Here is a 13,979-nt window from a genome sequence, read left to right on the forward strand (position 1 = left end):
TTCAGAAGGCACAATGCCAACTTAAGTACAAGAGGACTGACACTCAAACTTTCTATGATTAGAACCTCTCCTGTGAGTCCACTTTTAGATTCCGATGCTTCCCTTCAGGCTTACTGTATACCTTGGACCTTCTTATTGACGATGAAACACAGCAATTGCAACCGAACTTAATACAAAAGGCACAATGCCGACTTAAGTACAAGAGGACTGACACTCTCACTTTCTGTGATTTGAACCTCTCCTGTGGGTCCAGTTTTAGATTCCGATGCTTGACTTCAGGTTTCGTGTATACCTTGAACCTTCTTATGGACGATGAAACACAGAAATTGCATCCGAATTTAATACAAAAGGCACAATGCCGACTTAAGTACAAGAGGACTGACACTCTCATTTTCTATGATTTGAACCTCTCCTGTGAGTCCAGTTTTAGATTCCGATGCTTCACTTCAGGTTTCCTGTATACCATGGAACTTCTTATTGTCGATGAAACAAAGAAATTGCATCCGAATTTAATACAAGAAGCACAATGACGACTTAAGTACAAGAGGACTGACACTCTCACTTTCTACGGTTTGAACCTCTCCTGTGAGTCCAGTTTTAGATTCCAATGCTTCCCTTCAGGTTTACTGTATACCATGGACCTTCTACTGACGATGAAACACAGAAATCGCATCCGCATTTAATACAAAAGGCACAATGCCGACTTAAGTACAGGAGGACTGACACTCTAACTTTCTATAATTTGAACTTCTCCTGTGAATCCGGTTTTACATTCCGATGCCTCACTTCAGGTTTACTGTATCCCTTGGACCTTCTTATTGACGATGAAACACAGAAATTGCATTCGAATATAATAGAAGAGGCACAATGCCGACTTAAGTACAAGAGGACGGACACTCTAACTTTCAATGATTTGAACCTCCCCTGTGAGTCCAGTTTTAGATTCCGATGCTACACTTCAGGTTTACTGTTTACCATGGACTTTCTTATTGACGATGAAGCAAAGAAAATGCAGCGGAGTGAGATTCAAAAGGCACAATGCCGACTTAAGTACAAGGTGACTGACACTCTAACTTTCTATGATTTGAACCTCTCCTGTGAGTCCAGTTTTAGAATCCGATGCTTCACTTCAGGTTTACTGTATACCTTGGACCTTCTTATTGACGATGAAACACAGAAATTGCATCCGAATGTAATACAAAAGGCACAATGCCGACTTAAGTACAAGAGGACTGACACTCTAAATTTCTATGATTTGAACCTCTCCTGTGAGCCCAGTTTTAGATTCCGATGCATCCCTTTAGGTTTACTGTATACCTTGGAACTTCTTATTGACGATGAAACACAGAAATTGCAACCGAAATTAATACAAAAGGCACAATGCCGACTTAAGTACAAGAGGAGTTACACTCTCACTAACTATGATTTGAACCTCTCCTGTAAGTCCAGTTTTATATTCCGATGCTTGACTTCAGGTTTCGTGTATACATTGGACCTTCTTATGGACGATGAAACACAGAAATTTAATCCGAATTTAATACAAAAGGCACAATGCCGACCTTAGTACAAGAGGACTGACACTCTCACTTTCTATGATTTGAACCTCTCCTGTGAGTCCAGTTTTAGATTCCGATGCTTCACTTCAGGTTTCCTGTATACCTTGGACCTTCTTATTGACGATGAAACACAGAAATTGAATCCGAATTTAATACAAAAGGCACAATGCCGACTTAAGTACAAGAGGACCGACACACTCACTTCCTATGATTTGAACCTCTCCTGTGAGTCCAGTTTTAGATTCCGACGCTTCCCTTCAGGTTTACTGTATACCTTGGACCTTCTTACTGACGAGGAAACACATAAATTGGATCCGAAATTAATGCAAAAGGCACAATGCCGTCTTAAGTACAAGAGGGCTTACACTCTCACATTCTATTATTTGTACCTCTCATGTGAGTCCAGTTTTAGATTCCGATTCTCCACTTCAGGTTTCCCGTATACCTTGGACCATCTTATTGACGATGAAACACAGAAATTGCATCGGAATTAAATTCAGAAGGCACAATGCCGACTTAAGTACAAGAGGACGGACACTCTAACCTTCAATGATTTGAACCTCTCCTGTGAGTTCAGTTTTAGATTCCGATGCTACACTTCAGGTTTACTGTTTACCATGGACCTTCTTATTGACGATGAGGCACAGAAATTGCATCGGAGTGAGATTCAAAAGGCACAATACCGACTTAAGTACAAGATGACTGACACTCTAACTATCTATGATTTGAACCTCTCCTGTGAGTCCAGTTTTAGAATCCGATGCTTCACTTCAGGTTTACTGTAAACCTTGGACCTTCTTATTGACGATGAAACACAGAAATTGAATCCGAATTTAATACAAAAGGCACAATGCCGACTAAAGTACAAGAGGACTGACACTCTCACTTTTTATGATTTGAACCTCTCCTGTGAGTCCAGTTTTCGATTCCGATGCTTCATTTCAGGATTCCTGTATACCTTGGACACTCTTATTGACGATGAAACACAGAAATTGCATCCGAATGTAATACAAAAGGCACAATGCCGACTTAAGTACAAGATGACTAACACTCTAATTTTCTATGATTTGAACCTCTCCTGTGGTCCAGTTTTAGAATCCGATGCTTAACTTCAGGTTTACTGTATCATTTGGACCTTCTTATTGACGATGAAACACAGAAATTGCATCCGAATGTAATACAAAAGGCACAATTTCGACTTAAGTAAAAGAGGACTGACACTCTATTTTTCTATGATTTGAACCTCTCCTATTAGTCCAGTTTTAGATGCCGATGCTTCCCTTCAGGTTTACTGTATACCTTGGACCTTCTTATTGACGATGAAACACAGATATTGCATCCGAATTTAATACAAAAGGCACAATGCCGACTTAAGTACAAGAGGACCGACACACTCACTTCCTATGATTTGAACCTCTCCTGTGAGTCCAGTTTTAGATTCCGACGCTTCCCTTCAGGTTTACTGTATACCTTGGACCTTCTTACTGACGAGGAAACACATAAATTGGATCCGAAATTAATGCAAAAGGCACAATGCCGTCTTAAGTACAAGAGGGCTTACACTCTCACATTCTATTATTTGTACCTCTCATGTGAGTCCAGATTTAGATTCCGATTCTCCACTTCAGGTTTCCCGTATACCTTGGACCATCTTGTTGACGATGAAACACAGAAATTGCATCGGAATTAAATTCAGAAGGCACAATGCCGACTTAAGTACAAGAGGAATGACACTCTCACTTTATATGATTTGAACCTCTCTTGTGAGCCCAGTTTTGGATTCCGATGCTTCACTTCAGGTCTCCTGTATATCTAGGACCTTCTTATTGACGATGAAACACAGAAATTGCATCCGAAGTAAATTCAAAAGGCACAATGCCGACTTAAGTGCAAGAGGACTGACACTCCAACTTTCTATGATTTGAACCTCTCCTGTGAGTCCAGTTTTAGTTTCCGATGCTTCACTTCAGGTTTACTGTATCCCTTGGACCTTATTATTGATGATGAAACACAGAAATTGCATCCGAATTTAATACAAAAGGCACAATGCCGACTTAAGTACAAGAGGACTGACACTCTAACTAACTATGATTTGAAACTCTCCTGTGAGTCCAGTTTTAGATTCCGATGCTTCACTACAGGTTTACTGTATACCTTGGAACTTCTTATTGACGATGAAACACAGTAATTGCATCGGAATAATAATTCAAAAGGCACAATTCCGACTTAAGTACGAGAGGACTGACACTCTAACTTTCTATGATATGATCCTCTCCTGTGAGTCTATTTTTAGATTCCAATGCTTCACTTCTGGTTTACTGTATCCCTTGGACCTTCTTATTGACGATGAAACACCGACATTGCATCCGAATTTAATACAAAAGGCACAATGCCGACTTAAGTACAAGAGGACTGACACTCTTACTTTCTATGATTTGAACCTCTCCTGTGAGTCCTGTTTTAGATTCCGATGCTTCACTTCAGGGTTACTGTATCCCTTGGACCTTCTTATTGACGATGAAACACAGAAATTGCATCCGAATTTAATACAAAAGGCGCAATGCCGACTTAAGTACAAGAGGACTGACACTCTCGCTTTCTATGATTTGAATCTCTCCTGTGAGTCCAGTTTTAGATTCCGATGCTTCACTTCAGGTTTACTGTATCCCTTGGACCTTCTTATTGACGATGAAACACAGAAATAGCATCCGAATTTAATACAAAAGGCACAATGCCGACTTAAGTAGAAGATGACTAACACTCTCACTTTCTACGATTTGAACCTCTCCTGTGAGTCCAGTTTTAGATTCCGATGCTTCAATTCAGGTATACTGTATACCTTGGACTTTCGTATTGACGATGAAGCACAGAAATTGCTTCTAAATTAAATTCAAAAGGCACAATGCCGACTTATGTAGCTGAGGACTGACACTCTAACTTTCTATAATTTGAACCTCTCAGGTGAGTCCTGTTTTAGATTCCGATGCTTCACTTCAGGTTTACTGTATCCCTTCTACCTTCTTATTGTTGATGAAACACAGAAATTGCATCCGAATTTAATACAAAAGGCACAATGCCGACTTAAGTACAAGAGGACTGACACTCTAACTTTCTATGATTTGAACCTCTCCTGTGAGCCTAGTTTTAGATTCCGATGCTTCACTTCAGCTTTACTGTATCCCTTGGACCTTCTTATTGATGATGAAACACAGAACTTGCATCCGAATTTAATACAAAAGGAACAATGACGACTTAAGTACAAGAGGACTGACACTCTCACTTTCTATGAATTCAACCTCTCCTGTGAGTCCAGTTTTAGATTCCGATGCTTTACTTCAGGTTTCCTGTATCCCTTGGACCTTCTTATTGATGATGAAACACAGAACTTGCATCCGAATTAAATACAAAAGGCACATTGCCGACTTAAGTACAAGAGGACTGACACTCTAACTTTCTATGATTTGAACCTCTCCGGTGAGTCCAGTTTTAGATTCCGATGCTTCACTTCAGGTTTACTGTATCCATTGTACCTTCTTATTGATGATGAAACACAGAAATTGCATTCGAATTTAATAAAAAAGGCACAATGCCGACTTAAGTACAAGAGGACTGACACTCTCGCTTTATATGATTTGAACCTCTCCTGTGAGTCCAGTTTTAGATTCTGATGCTTCACTTCAGGTTTCCTGTATACCTAGGACCTTCTTATTGACAATGAAACACAGAAATTGCATCCGAATTAAATTCAAAAGGCAAAATGCCGACTTAAGTACTAGAGGACTGACACTCTAACTATCTATGATTTGAAACTCCCCTGTGAGTCCAGTTTTAGATTCCGATGCTTCGCTTCTGGTTTACTGTAACCCTTGGACCTTCTTATTGACGAGAAAACACAGAAATTGCATCCGAATTTAATACAAAAGTCACAATGCCGACTTAAGTACAAGAGGACTGACACTCTCACTTTCTATGATTTGAACGTCTCTTGTGAGCCCAGTTTTAGATTCCGATGCTTTACTTCAGGTTTCCTGTATATCTAGGACCTTCATATTGTCGATGAAACACAGAAATTGCATCCGAAGTAAATTCAAAAGGCACAATGCCGACTTAAGTGCAAGAGGACTGACACTCCAAGTTTCTATGATTTGAACCTCTCCTGTCAGTCCAGTTTTAGATTCCGATGCTTCACTTCAGGTTTACAGTATCCCTTGGACCTTCTTATTGATCATGAAACACAGAAATTGCATCCGAATTTAATACAAAAGGCACAATGCCGACTTAAGTACAAGAGGACTGACACTCTAACTATCTATGATTTGAAACTCTCCTGTGAGTCCAGTTTTAGATTCCGATGCTTCACTACAGGTTTACTGTATACCTTGGAACTTCTTATTGACGATGAAACACAGTAATTGCATCGGAATAATAATTCAAAAGGCACAATTCCGACTTAAGTACGAGAGGACTGACACTCTAACTTTCTATGATTTGAACCTCTCCTGTGAGTGTAGTTTTAGATTCCGATGCTTCGCTTCTGGTTTACTGTATCCCTTGGACCTTCTTATTGACGATGAAACACCGACATTGAATCCGAATTTAATACAAAAGGCACAATGCCGACTTAAGTACAAGAGGACTGACACTCTTACTTTCTATGATTTGAACCTCTCCTGTGAGTCGTGTTTTAGATTCCGATGCTTCACTACAGGTTTACTGTATCCCTTGGACCTTCTTATTGACGATGAAACACAGAAATTGCATCCGAATTTAATACAAAAGGCACAATGCCGACTTAAGTACAAGAGGACTGACACTCTCACTTTCTATGATTTGAACCTCTCCTGTGAGTCCAGTTTTAGATTCCGATGCTTCACTTCAGGTTTACTGTATCCCTTGGACCTTCTTATTGACGATGAAACACAGAAATAGCATCCGAATTTAATACAAAAGGCACAATGACGACTTAAGTACAAGAGGACTGACACTCTCACTTTCTATGATTTGAACCTCTCCTGTGAGTCCAGTTTTAGATTCCGATGCCTCACTTCAGGTTTACTGTTTCCCTTGGACCTTCTTATTGACGATGAAACACAGATATTGCATCCGAATTTAATGCAAAAGGCACAATGATGACTTAAGTACAAAAGGACTGACACTCTAATTTTCTGTGATTTGAACCTCTCCTGTGAGTCCAGTTTTGGTTTCCGATGCCTCCCTTCAGGTTCACTGTATACCTTGGACCTTCTTATTGACGATGAAACACCGAAATTGCATCGGAATTAAATTCAAAAGTCACAATGCCGACTTAAGTACTAGAGGACTGACATTCTATTTATCTATGATTTGAAACTCTCCTGTGAGTCCAGTTTTAGATTGCGATGCTTCAATTCAGGTTTAATGTTTCCCTTGGACCTTCTTATTGACGATGAAACACAGAAATTGCATCCGAATTTAATACAAAAGGCACAATGCCAACTTAAGTACAAGAGGACTGTCACTCTCACTTTCTATGATTTGAACCTCTCCTTTGACTCCAGTTTTAGATTCCGATGCCTCTCTTCCGGTTTCCTGTATACCTTGGAAATTCTAATTGACGATGAAACACAGAAATTGCATCCGAATTTAATTCAAAAGGCACAATGACGACTTAAGTACAAGAGGACTGACACTCTCACTTTCTATGAATTCAACCTCTCCTGTGAATCCAGTTTTAGATTCCGATGCTTTACTTCAGGTTTCCTGTATCCCTTGGACCTTCTTATTGATGATGAAACACAGAACGTGCATCCGAATTAAATACAAAAGGCACAATGCCGACTTAAGTACAAGATTACTGACACTCTAACTTTCTATGATTTGAACCTCTCCGGTGAGTCCAGTTTTAGATTCCGATGCTTCACTTCAGGTTTACTGTATCCCTTGTACCTTCTTATTGACAATGAAACACAGAAATTGCATCCGAATTAAATTCAAAAGGCACAATGCCGACTTAAGTACTAGAGGACTGACATTCTATTTATCTATGATTTGAAACTCTCCTGTGAGTCCAGTTTTAGATTCCGATGCTTCACTACAGTTTTACTGTATACCTTGGAACCTCTTATTGACGATGAAACACAGTAATTGCATCGGAATAAAAATTCAAAAGGCACAATTCCGACTTAAGTACGAGAGGACTGACACTCTAACTTTCTATGATTTGAACCTCTCCTGTGAGTCCAGTTTTAGATTCCGATGCTTCACTTCTGGTTTACTGTATCCCTTGGACCTTCTTATTGACGATGAAACACCGACATTGCATCCGAATTTAATACAAAAGGCACAATGCTGACTTAAGTACAAGAGGACTGACACTCTTAATTTCTATGATTTGAACCTCTCCTGTGAGTCCTGTTTTAGATTCCGATGCTTCACTTCAGGTTTACTGTATCCCTTGGACCTTCTTATTGACGATGAAACACAGAAATTGCATCCGAATTTAATACAAAAGGCACAATGCCGACTTAGGTACAAGAGGACTGACACTCTCACTTTCTATGATTTGAACCTCTCCTGTGAATCCAGTTTTAGATTCCGATGCATCACTTCAGGTTTACTGTATTCCTTGGACCTTCTTATTGACGATGAAACACAGAAATAGCATCCGAATTTAATACAAAAGGCACAATGCCGACTTAAGTACAAGAGGACTGACACTCTCACTTTCTATGATTTGAACCTCTGCTGTGAGTCCAGTTTTAGATTCCGATGCTTCACTTCAGGTTTACTGTATCCCTTGGACCTTCTAATTGACGATGAAACACAGATATTGCATCCGAATTTAATGCAAAACGCACAATGACGACTTAAGTACAAAAGGACTGACACTCTAATTTTCTGTGATGTGAACCTCTCCTGTGGGTCCAGTTTTGGATTCCGATGCCTCCCTTCAGGTTCACTGTATACCTTGGACCTTCTTATTGACGATGAAACACAGAAATTGCATCGGAATTAAATTCCAAAGGCACAATGCCGACTCAAGTACAAGCGGACTGACACTGAAACATTCTATGATTTGAACCTCTCTTGTGAGTCCAGTTTTAGATTCTGATGCTTCACTTCAGGTTCACTGTATACCTTGGACCTTGTCATTGACGATGAAGCACAGAAATTGTTTCGGAATTAAATTCAAAAATCACAATGCCGATTGAAGTAGCAGAGGACTGACACTCTAACTTTCTATGTTTTAAACCTCTCCTGTGAGTCTAGTTTTAGATTGCGATGCTTCAATTTAGGTTTAATGTTTCCCTTGGACTTTCTTATTGACGATGAAACACAGAAATTGCATCCGAATTTAATACAAAAGGCACAATGCCGACTTAAGTACAAGAGGACTGTCACTCTCACTTTCTATGATTTGAACCTCTCCTGTGAGTCCAGTTTTAGATTCCGATGCCTCACTTCCGGTTTCCTGTATACCTTGGAAATTCTAATTGACGATGAAACACAGAAATTGCATCCGAATTTAATTCAAAAGGCACAATGCCGACATCTGTACAAGAGGACTGACACTCTTACTTTCTATGATTTGAACCTCTCCTGTGAGTCCAGTGTTAGATTCCGTTGCATCACTTCAGGTTTCCTGTATACCTTGGACCTTCTTATTGACGATGAAACACAGAAATTTCATCCGAATCAAATTCAAAAGGCACAATGCCGACTTAAGTACAAGAGGACTGACACTCTAACTTTCTATGATTTGAACCTCTCCTGTGAGCCCAGTTTTAGATTCCGAAGCTTCACTTCAGCTTTACTGTATCCCTTGGACCTTCTTATTGATGATGAAACACAGAACTTGCATCCGAAATTAATACAAAAGGCACAATGACGACTTAAGTACAAGAGGACTGACACTCTCACTTTCTATGAATTCAACCTCTCCTGTGAGTCCAGTTTTAGATTCCGATGCTTCACTTCAGGTTTCCTGTATCCCTTGGACCTTCTTATTGATGATGAAACACAGAACTTGCATCCGAATTTAATACAAAAAGCACAATGACGACTTAAGTACAAGAGGACTGACACACTCATCTTCTATGAATTCAACCTCTCCTGTGAGTCCAGTTGTAGAATCCGATAACTCACTTCAGGTTTACTGTATATCTTCGACCTTCTTGTTGATGATGAAACACAGAAATAGCATTCGAATTTAATACAAAAGGCACAATGCCGACTTAAGTACAAGAGGACTGACACTCTCGCTTTATATGACTTGAACCCCTCCTGTGTGTCCAGTTTTAGATTCTGATGCTTCACTTCAGGTTTCCTGTATACCTAGGACCTTCTTATTGACAATGAAACACAGAAATTGCATCCGAATTAAATTCAAAAGGCACAATGCCGACTTAAGTACTGGAGGACTGACACTCTAACTATCTATGATTTGAAACTCTCCTGTGAGTCCAGTTTTAGATTCCGATGCTTCACTACAGGTTTATTGTATACCTTGGAACTTCTTATTGACTTTGAAACACAGTAATTGCATCGGAATAAAAATTCAAAAAGCACAATTCCGACTTAAGTACAAGAGGACTGACACTGTAACTTTCTATGATTTGAACCTCTCCTATGAGTCCAGTTTTAGATTCCGATGCTTCACTTCTGGTTTACTGTAACCCTTGGACCTTCTTATTGACGAGAAAACACAGAAATTGCATCCGAATTTAATACAAAAGTCACAATGCCGACTTAAGTACAAGAGGACTGACACTCTCACTTTATATGATTTGAACCTCTCTTGTGAGCCCAGTTTTGGATTCCGATGCTTCACTTCAGGTTTCCTGTATATCTAGGACCTTCGTATTGACGATGAAACACAGAAATTGCATCCGAAGTAAATTCAAAAGGCACAATGCCGACTTAAGTGCAAGAGGACTGACACTCCAACTTTCAATGATTTGAACCTCTCCTGTGAGTCCAGTTTTAGTTTCCGATGCTTCACTACAGGTTTATTGTATACCTTGGAACTTCTTATTGACTTTGAAACACAGTAATTGCATCGGAATAAAAATTCAAAAGGCACAATTCCGACTTAAGTACAAGAGGACTGACACTGTAACTTTCTATGATTTGAACCTCTCCTATGAGTCCAGTTTTAGATTCCGATGGTTCACTTCTGGTTTACTGTAACCCTTGGACCTTCTTATTGACGAGAAAACACAGAAATTGCATCCGAATTTAATACAAAAGTCACAATGCCGACTTAAGTACAAGAGGACTGACACTCTCACTTTATATGATTTGAACCTCTCTTGTGAGCCCAGTTTTGGATTCCGATGCTTCACTTCAGGTCTCCTGTATATCTAGGACCTTCTTATTGACGATGAAACACAGTAATTGCATCCGAAGTAAATTCAAAAGGCACAATGCCGACTTAAGTGCAAGAGGACTGACACTCCAACTTTCTATGATTTGAACCTCTCTTGTGAGTCCTGTTTTAGATTCCGATGCTTCACTTCAGGGTTACTGTATGCCTTGGACCTTCTTATTGACGATGAAACACAGAAATTGCATCCGAATTTAATACAAAAGGCGCAATGCCGACTTAAGTACAAGAGGACTGACACTCTCGCTTTCTATGATTTGAATCTCTCCTGTGAGTCCAGTTTTAGATTCCGATGCTTCACTTCAGGTTTACTGTATCCCATGGACCTTCTTATTGACGATGAAACACAGAAATAGCATCCGAATTTAATACAAAAGGCACAATGCCGACTTAAGTAGAAGATGACTAACACTCTCACTTTCTACGATTTGAACCTCTCCTGTGAGTCCAGTTTTAGATTCCGATGCTTCAATTCAGGTATACTGTATACCTTGGACTTTCGTATTGACGATGAAGCACAGAAATTGCTTCTAAATTAAATTCAAAAGGCACAATGCCGACTTATGTAGCTGAGGACTGACACTCTAACTTTCTATAATTTGAACCTCTCAGGTGAGTCCTGTTTTAGATTCCGATGCTTCACTTCAGGTTTACTGTATCCCTTCTACCTTCTTATTGTTGATGAAACACAGAAATTGCATCCGAATTTAATACAAAAGGCACAATGCCGACTTAAGTACAAGAGGACTGACACTCTCGCTTTATATGATTTGAACCTCTCCTGGGAGTCCAGTTTTAGATTCTGATGCTTCACTTCAGGTACCCTGTATACCTAGGACCTTCTTAATGACAATGAAACACAGAAATTACATTCGAATTAAATTCAAAAGGCACAATGCCGACTTAAGTACAAGAGGACTGACCCTCTAACTATCTATGATTTGAAACTCTCCAGTGAGTCCAGTTTTAGATTCCGATGCTTCACTACAGGTTTACTGTATACCTTTGAACTTCTTATTGACGATGAAACACAGTAATTGCATCGGAATAAAAATTCAAACGGCACAATTCCGACTTAAGTACAAGAGGACTGACACTCTAACTTTCTATGATTAGAACCTCTCCTGTGGGTCCAGTTTTAGATTCCGATGCTTCACTTCTGGTTTACTGTATCCCTTGGACCTTCTTATTGACGAGAAAACACTGAAATTGCATCCGAATTTAATACAAACGTCACAATGCCGACTTAAGTACAAGAGGACTGACACTCTCACTTTCTATGATTTGAACCTCTCCTGTGAGTCCAGTTTTAGATTCCGATGCTTCACTTCAGGTTTCCTGTATATCTAGGACCTTCTTATTGACGATGAAACACAGAAATTGCATTCGAAGAAAATTCAAAAGGCACAATGCCGACTTAAGTGCAAGCGGACTGACACTCCAACTTTCTATGATTTGAACCTCTCCTGTGAGTCCAGTTTTAGATTCCGATGCTTCACTTCAGGTTTAATGTATCCCTTGGACCTTCTTATTGATAATGAAACACAGAAATTGCATCCGAATTTAATACAAAAGGCACAATGCCGACTTAAGTACAAGAGGACTGACACTCTCACTTTCTATGATTTGAACCTTTCCTGTGAGTCCAGTTTTAGATTCCGTTGCTTCACCCCCGGTTTCCTGTATACATTGGACCTTTTTATTGACAATGAAACAAAGAAACTGCATCCGAATATAATACAAAAGGCACAGTGCCGACTTAAGTACAAGTGGACTGACACTCTAACTTTTTATGATTTGAACCTCTCCTGTGAGTCTCGTTTTAGGTTCCGATGCTTCACTTCAGGTTCACTGTATACCTTGGACCTTGTTATTTGCGACGAAACACAGAAATAGCATCGGAATTAAATTCAAAAGGCACAATTCCGACTTCAGTTCAAGAGGACTGACTTTCTAAATTTCTATGATTTGAACCTCTCCTTTGACTCCAGTTTTAGATTCCTATGCTACACTTCAGGTTTACTGTATACCATGGACCTTCTTAATGACGATGAAGCACATAAATTGCATCGGTATGAAACTGAAAAGGCACAATGCCGACTTAAGTACAAGATGACTGACGCTCTAATTTTCTATGATTTGAACCGGTCCTGTGAGTCCAGTTTTAGAATCCGATGATTCATTTCAGGTTTACTGTATCCCTTGGACCTTCTTATTGACGATGAAACACAGAAATTACATCCGAATTTAATACAAAAGGTACAATGCCGACTTAAGTACAAGAGGACTGACACTCTAATTTTCTATGATTTGAACCTCTCCTGTAAGTCCAGTTTTAGAATCCGATGCTTCACTTCAGGTTTACTGTATCCCTTGGACCATCTTATTGACGATGAAACACAGAAATTGCATCGCAATTAAATTCAAAAGCACAAGGCCGACTAAAGTACAAGAGGACTGACACTCTAACTTCCTATGATTTGAACCTCTCCGGTGTGTCCAGTTTTAGATTCTGACGCTTCACTTCAGGTTTACTGTATCCCTTGTACCTTCGTATTGATGATGAAACACAGAAATTGCATGCGAATTTAATACAAAGGGCACAATGCCGACTTAAGTACAAGAAGACTGACACTCTATCTTTCAATGATTTGAACCTCTCCTGTGAGCCCAGTTTTAGATTCCGATGCCTCACTTCAGGTTTACTGTATCCCTTGGACCTTCATATTGACGATGAAACACAGAAACTGCATCCGAATTAAATACAAAAGGCACAATGCCGACTTAAGTACAAGAGGACAGACACTCTCACTTTCTATGATTTGAACCTCTCCTGTGAGTCCAGTTTTAGATTCCGATGCTTCACTTCCGGTTTCCTGTATACCGTGGACCTTTTTATTGACAATGAAACAAAGAAACTGCATCCGAATATAATACAAAAGGCACAATGCCGACTTAAGTACAAGAGGACTGACACACTAACTTTCTATGATTTGAACCTCTCCTGTTAGCCCAGTTTTTGATTCCGATGCTTCACATCAGGTTTACTGTATCCCTTG

The sequence above is a fragment of the Schistocerca serialis genome, chromosome 2, assembly GCF_023864345.2.
Source record: "Schistocerca serialis cubense isolate TAMUIC-IGC-003099 chromosome 2, iqSchSeri2.2, whole genome shotgun sequence".
In the NCBI taxonomy this organism is placed as follows: domain Eukaryota; kingdom Metazoa; phylum Arthropoda; class Insecta; order Orthoptera; family Acrididae; genus Schistocerca; species Schistocerca serialis.